This window comes from Lissotriton vulgaris, chromosome 6 (assembly GCF_964263255.1).
Source record: "Lissotriton vulgaris chromosome 6, aLisVul1.2, whole genome shotgun sequence".
NCBI lineage: Eukaryota > Metazoa > Chordata > Amphibia > Caudata > Salamandridae > Lissotriton > Lissotriton vulgaris.
Genome location: NC_141694.1, coordinates 1,923,510,219 through 1,923,517,926, shown reverse-complemented (window position 1 = coordinate 1,923,517,926; position 7,708 = coordinate 1,923,510,219).

Here is a 7,708-nt window from a genome sequence, read left to right as displayed (position 1 = left end):
TATTCAGTGTTTTTTATTGTGACGAAAATCCAAGAACAGAAGTGAAATATTAACATTTTTTTGTGATTTGTAATAAAGCATGAAAGCTTGAAAACAGCTTGAAACATTGAAAGAACATATTTGAACGAGTGATGCTGTGGTTGCGCAGAGTGATGCTGTGGTTGCGCAGAGTGATGCTGTGGTTGCGCAGAGTGATGCTGTGGTTGAGCAGAGTGATGCTGTGGTTGCGCAGAGTGATGCTGTGGTGTGTGCATCGGTGGAGGTTAGTGGGTGCATTGATGGAGCTGTGTGGTGGGTGCATTGGTGGAGCTTAGTTGGAGCATCGGTGGAGCTGTGTGATGGGTGTATCGGTGGAGCTGGGTGGTGGGTGCATCTGTGGAGCTGTGTGGTGGGTGCATCGGTGGAGCTGTGTGGTGGGTGCTTCGGTGGAGCTGTGTGGCGGGTGCTTCGGTGGAGCTGTGTGGCGGGTACATCTGTGGAGCTGTGTGGCGGGTGCATCTGTGGAGCTGTGTGGTGGGTGCCTTGGTGGAGCTGTGTGGTGGGTGCCTCGGTGAAGCTGTATGGTGGGTGCCTCGGAGCTGTGTGGTGGGTGCCTCAGTGGAGCTGTGTGGTGGGTGCATCGGTGGAGCTGTGTGGTGCGTGCATTAGTAGAGCTGTGTCGGTGGAGCTGTGTGGTGGGTGCATCGGAGGAACTGGGTGGTGGGTGCATCGTTGTAGCAGTGTCGGTGGAGCTGTGTGGTGGCTGCATCGGTGGAGCTGTGTGGTGGGTGCCTCGGCGGAGCTGTGTGGTGGGTGCATCTGTGGAGCTGTGTGGTGGGTGCATCGGTGGAGCTGTGTGGTGGGCGCTTCGGTAGAGCTGTGTGGTGGGCGCTTCGGTAGAGCTGTGTGGCGGGTGCTTCGGTGGAGCTGTGTGGCGGGTGCTTCGGTGGAGCTGTGTGGCGGGTGCTTCGGTGGAGCTGTGTGGCGGGTGCTTCGGTGGAGCTGTGTGGCGGGTGCTTTGGTGGAGCTGTGTGGCGGGTACATCTGTGGAGCTGTGTGGCGGGTGCATCTGTGGAGCTGTGTGGTGGGTGCCTTGGTGGAGCTGTGTGGTGGGTGCCTCGGTGAAGCTGTATGGTGGGTGCCTCGGTGGAGCTGTGTGGTGGGTGCCTCGGTGGAGCTGTGTGGTGGGTGCATCGGTGGAGCTGTGTGGTGGGTGCATTGGTGGAGCTGTGTGGTGGGTGCATCGGAGGAACTGGGTGGTGGGTGCATCGTTGTAGCTGTGTCGGTGGAGCTGTGTGGTGGCTGCATCGGTGGAGCTGTGTGGTGGGTGCCTTGGCGGAGCTGTGTGGTGGGTGCATCAGTGGAGCTGTGTGGTGGGTGCCTCGGTGGAGCTGTGTGGTGGGTGCATCGGTGGAGCTGTGTGGTGGGTGCATCGGTGGAGCTGTGTGGTGGGTGCATTGGTGGAGCTGTGTGGTGGGTGCATCGGAGGAACTGGGTGGTGGGTGCATCGTTGTAGCTGTGTCGGTGGAGCTGTGTGGTGGCTGCATCGGTGGAGCTGTGTGGTGGGTGCCTCGGCGGAGCTGTGTGGTGGGTGCATCTGTGGAGCTGTGTGGTGGGTGCATCGGTGGAGCTGTGTGGTGGGTGCTTCGGTGGAGCTGTGTGGCGGGTGCTTCGGTGGAGCTGTGTGGTGGGTGCTTCGGTGGAGCTGTGTGGCGGGTGCTTCGGTGGAGCTGTGTGGCGGGTGCTTCGGTGGAGTTGTGTGTCGGGTACATCTGTGGAGCTGTGTGGCGGGTGCATCTGTGGAGCTGTGTGGTGGGTGCCTTGGTGGAGCTGTGTGATGGGTGCCTCGGTGAAGCTGTATGGTGGGTGCCTCGGTGGAGCTGTGTGGTGGGTGCCTCGGTGGAGCTGTATGGTGGGTGCATCGGTGGAGCTGTGCGGTGGGTGCATTGGTGGAGCTGTGTGGTGGGTGCATCGGAGGAACTGGGTGGTGGGTGCATCGTTGTAGCTGTGTCGGTGGCGCTGTGTGGTGGCTGCATCGGTGGAGCTGTGTGGTGGGTGCCTCGGCGGAGCTGTGTGGTGGGTGCATCAGTGGAGCTGTGTGGTGGGTGCCTCAGTGGAGCTGTGTGGTGGGTGCCTCGGTGGAGCTGTGTGGTGGGTGCATCGGTGGAGCTGTGTGGTGGGTGCATTGGTGGAGCTGTGTCGGTGGAGCTGTGTGGTGGGTGCATCGGAGGAACTGGGTGGTGGGTGCATCGTTGTAGCTGTGTCGGTGGAGCTGTGTGGTGGCTGCATTGGTGGAGCTGTGTCGGTGGAGCTGTGTGGTGGGTGCATCGGAGGAACTGGGTGGTGGGTGCATCGTTGTAGCTGTGTCGGTGGAGCTGTGTGGTGGCTGCATCGGTGGAGCTGTGTGGTGGGTGCCTCGGCGGAGCTGTGTGGTGGGTGCATCAGTGGAGCTGTGTGGTGGGTGCATCAGTGGAGCTGTGTGGTGGGTGCATCAGTGGAGCTGTGTGGTGGGTGCATCAGTGGAGCTGTGTGGTGGGTGCATCAGTGGAGCTGTGTGGTGGGTGCATCGGTGGAGCTGTGTGGTGGGTGCCTCGGTGGAGCTGGGTGGTGGGTGCATCTGTGGAGCTGGGTGGTGGGTGCATCTGTGGAGCTGGGTGGTGGGTGCATCGGTGGAGCTGTGTCGGTGGAGCTGTGTGGTGGGTGCATCGGTGGAGCTGGGTGGTGGGTGCATCGTTGGAACTGTGTCGGTGGAGCTGTGTGGTGGGTGCATCGGTGGAGCTATGTGGTGGGTGCATCGGTGGAGCTCTGTGGTGGGTGCCTCGGTGGAGCTCTGTGGTGGGTGCATCAGTGGAGCTGTGTGGTGGGTGCATCGGTGGAGCTATGTAGGTGGAGCTGTGTGGTGGGTGCATCAGTGGAGCTTAGTGGATGCATTGATGGAGCTGTGTGGTGGGTGCATTGGTGGAGCTTAGTTGGACCATCGGTGGAGCTGTGTGGTGGGTGCCTCGGTGGAGCTGGGTGGTGGGTGCATCTGTGGAGCTGTGTGGTGGATGCATCGGTGGAGCTGTGTGGTGGGTGCATCGGTGGAGCTGTGTGGTGGGTGCATCGGTGGAGCTGTGTCGGTGGAGCTGTGTGGTGGGTGCATCGGTGGAGCTGTGTGGTGGGTGCATCGTTGGAACTGTCGGTGGAGCTGTGTGGTGGGTGCATCGGTGGAGCTGTGTGGTGGGTGCATCGGTGGAGCTCTGTGGTGGGTGCCTTGGTGGAGCTGTGTGGTGGGTGCATCGGTGGAGCTGTGTGGTGGGTGCATCGGTGGAGCTATGTAGGTGGAGCTGTGTGGTGGGTGCATCAGTGGAGCTTAGTGGATGCATTGATGGAGCTGTGTGGTGGGTGCATTGGTGGAGCTTAGTTGGACCATCGGTGGAGCTGTGTGGTGGGTGTATCGGTGGAGCTGTGTGGTGGGTGCCTCGGTGGAGCTGTGTGGTGGGTGCCTCGGCGGAGCTGGGTGGTGGGTGCATCTGTGGAGCTGTGTGGTGGGTGCTTCGGTGGAGCTGTGTGGTGGGTGCTTCGGTGGAGCTGTGTGGTGGGTGCATCAGTGGAGCTGTGTGGTGGGTGCCTTGGTGGAGCTGTGTGGTGGGTGCATTGGATGAGCTGTGTGGTGGGTGCATCGGATGAGCTGTGTGGTGGGTGCATCGGATGAGCTGTGTGGTGGGTGCATCGGATGAGCTGTGTGGTGGGTGCATCGGTGGAGCTGTGTGGTGGGTGCATCGGTGGAGCTGAGTAGGTGGAGCTGTGTGGTGGGTGCATCGGTGGAGCTGTGTGGTGGGTGCATCGGTGGAGCTGTGTCGGTGGAGCTGTGTGGTGGGTGCATCAGTGGAGCTGGGTGGTGGGTGCATCGTTGGAACTGTATCGGTGGAGGTGGGTGTATCGGTGGAGGGTGCATCGGTGGAGCTGTGTAGGTGGAGCTGTGTGGTGGGTGCATCAGTGGAGCTTAGTGGGTGCATTGATGGAGCTGCGTGGTGGGTGCATTTGGTGGAGCTTAGTTGGAGCATCGGTGGAGCTGTGTGGTGGGTGCCTCGGCGGAGCTGTGTGGTGGGTGCCTCGGCGGAGCTGGGTGGTGGGTGCCTCGGTGGAGCTGGGTGGTGGGTGCATCTGTGGAGCTGTGTGGTGCGTTTTAAGGCCTACTACAGTATGCATGGCGTGTGATTCCTACACCTTGTAATAATACTCATTGTTTTATGTAACAACTCCTGTATACTGATTTACACACATATCATTCACTTTCTTTGTATAATGTGTGCGTGATCGAAAGTGTCCTGACACCATACACTGGTAGAAGTAGCGCTAAAAAAACACATGAAAAGCATGAGATTACAGAGATGAGGGGCACTGTTGAAGGATAGAAGTGAGTTAATCCGTGGACAAGGAGGTCATAGGCGGTGCCAGCACTAAAGCCAGCCTGCGTGTCAAGCAGTTTTCGCAGTAATACCGAGTGCAAAGGCTATTTCAACTTGATTTTTCAGAGTGAATGATTTTGTTATGGCAATTGATCGAAGCACCATTCCTCAAACGTGCAGTGACATGGACAGCAGCAGCTTGTTCATTTTTTAAGCACATCTCAAATATTCCATACTTGGCCATTCTGTGAAGTCAAATTAAAGGTTTCAAGTGAGGACGGAGCGCTGAATTGGTGTTAAAACTGGCGAGAAGAACATTGTTTGCAGGCAGGTTAGCCATAAGAGAATTACGTATGCCTCAGAATGCATACATAAGGTGATCTGAACTGATGAAAGTTGTAGAGTAAACATTTTTATGGCAGGGCGGTATTACAAAGAGGGAGCACACCATTTCAGAGAAGCACAGGTCACACGGCGGTACGAGAGTGGAAGTACATTTAAAAGGATGAACTTAAAGGAGACCACATAATGTAGAGGCAGGAAAAAAATACAGTGGAACAAGTTTCAAGAACTACAATCGTAGCAGGCAATGATTCGAAGGAGCACGGTTCGAAGAGCATACAGTGAAAAGGGGCAAAATGGTAGACTGTAAAAGGAAAAAAAACACAATTGAGAGCACAAATTCAGGTGTGGTGCTTATCCAGAAGTAATGCCAAAGCAGCGGACGATAATAGTAATTAAGGGACGATGAGGAAATTCAGAAGTGCATCAGTCACATGACAACAGACTGAGCCCAGCAGTGGAACTGAAATCTGTACAAAACTGGACAGCAAGGGCAAAGTAGTAGTAATTCTGAGGTGCAGAGACTTGGAGTAAAGGATGAGCACAGATCAGGCGTGGAGTACAGCCAGTGCGACGGTAAGGAATGTGAATAGTAATTCATGAACATAGGTGAGTTCTGCAGTACATAATCAGGTGGACAATTCAACAAAGGGCTGTTAAGAAGCAGCAATTCACAAAGTGAATTAGGTTTCAAGTTCCAGGTCAGATGTGCCATCCTCTTTATTCATTGCATTAACTAGTGTGCTACAATTCATTTTCATGTAAACATGCTGGCTGGTACAAAGCCATGTATGCAGTACAAATAGAGGAATCTACACTACAGCACAGAAAACAAAAAATATCTGCTGCTAAACTGAACAGTCAAGTCAAGTCAAGTCAGAGAATTTATATAGCGCACTACATACCCAGAGGGTCTCAAGGCGCTAAAGAGGGGGAGGAGGATTACTTGTCAAATATCCACGTTTTAAGTTGCTTTCTGAAAGCTAGGTGGTTCTGGGTAAGGCGAAGGTGAGTGGGGAGTGAGTTCCATGTTTTAGCAGCCAGGTAAGAGAAGGATCTGCCTCCCATGGTGGTCTTGTTGATGCGAGGTACAGTGGCGAGGGCTTGGCTGGAGGAGCGTAGTTGGCGGGAGGGGGTGTAGAAGGACAGTCTTGAGTTGAGGCATTCTGGTCCGATGTCGTAGAGTGATTTGTGTGCGTGGGTTAGCAGTCGGAAAGTGATTCTCTTATTGACGGGTAGCCAGTGGAGGTCTTTCAGGTGACCAGAGATGTGTTCGTTGCGTGGGATGTCTAATATGATTCTGGCTGAGGCGTTTTGGATTCGTTGGAGTTTCTTTTGGAGTTTAGCGGTAGTGCCTGCGTAGAGTGTGTTTCCGTAGTCCAGTCGGCTCGTGACCAGAGCATGGGTGACTGTTTTCCTGGTTTCGGTGGGGATCCAGCGAAATGTTTTTTTGAGCATGCGAAGAATGTTGAAGCAGGATGAGGATACGGCGCTGACTTGTCTGTTCATTGAAAGTGAAGAATCCAGGATAACGCCTAGGTTCCGTGCGTGGTCTGTCGGGATGGGTGCTTTTCCAAGGGCTTCCGGCCACCAAGAGTCGTCCCATGCAGAGGGGGATGTACCTAGGATGAGGATTTCTGTTTTATCTGAGTTCAGTTTCAGACGGCTGTGTTTCATCCATTCAGCAACTTTTTTCATTCCTTCGTGTAGGTTAGTTTTGGCGGTGCTGGGGTCCTTGGTGAGAGAAAGGATCAGTTGAGTGTCATCCGCGTAAGAGATGATGTTGAGGTTGTGTTGGCGGGCGATGGTCGCGAGGGGGCTCATGTATACGTTGAAGAGGGTGGGGCTGAGAGAGGATCCTTGTGGTACGCCACAGATGACTTCGGTGGCCTCGGACTTGAATGGTGGAAGGCGGACTCTCTGGGTTCTTCCGGTGAGGAACGAGGTGATCCATTCAAGTGCTTTTCCATGTATTCCGATGTTGCTGAGGCGTTGTAAAAGGGTGCTGTGGCAGACTGTGTCGAATGCTGCAGAGAGGTCGAGGAGAATGAGGGCGACTGTGTCTCCATTGTCCAGTAGAGTTCGAATGTCGTCTGTTGCTGCGATGAGGGCGGTCTCAGTGCTGTGTTTTGCTCGGAAGCCAGATTGTGAGGAGTCGAGGGATTTGTTGGCTTCGAGGAAAGCGGCGAGCTGGTTGTTGACAGCTTTCTCGATCACTTTGGCCGGGAATGGAAGGAGCGAGATGGGGCGGTAATTTTTGAGTTCGGTGGGGTCCGCTGTGGGTTTTTTCAGAAGGGCGGTGAGTTCAGCGTGTTTCCAGTTTTCTGGAAAGGTGGCGGAGTTGAAGGAGCAGTTGATGACGTCTCGGAGGTGCGGTGCTATGACGGAGTCTGCTTTGTTGAAGATGTGGTGAGGGCATGGGTCTGTGGGGGATCCTGAGTGGATGGAGTTCATCAGGCGGATGGTGTCCTCAGTGGAGATTGGGTTCCAGTCGTTGAGGGTGTTCGCGGGGGGAGAGTGATCAGCATGTGGTTGGGTGGGTTGGGCTCCGGGTTGGTTGTCGAAGCTGTTGTGGATGTCTGCAACCTTGTTGTGGAAGAATGAGGCTAGGGAGTCGCAGAGGGCTTGAGAGGGGGTGATGTCGTTGGAGTTGGCCGAGGGGTTGGAAAACTCCTTGACGATGTTGAAAAGTTCCTTGCTGTTGTGGGCGTTGTTGTCAAGTCGATCCTTGAATGCTGTTTTCTTGGCCTTTCGGATTAGTTGGTGGTGAGTGCGGGTGGCGTTTTTGAAGGCGTCCTTGGTGCTGGTGGTTGGGTCTTTTTTCCACGCTTTTTCAAGGGTGCGGCAGAGTTTCTTGGACTTCTTAAGATCATCGTTGAACCATGAGGCCTTCTTGTTGCCAGGTTTGCTTTGACGTTTTTTCAGTGGTGCTAAGGTGTCGGCGGTGTTGGATAACCATAGGGTGAAGTTGGCGGCGGCTAGGTTTGGGTCTGAGG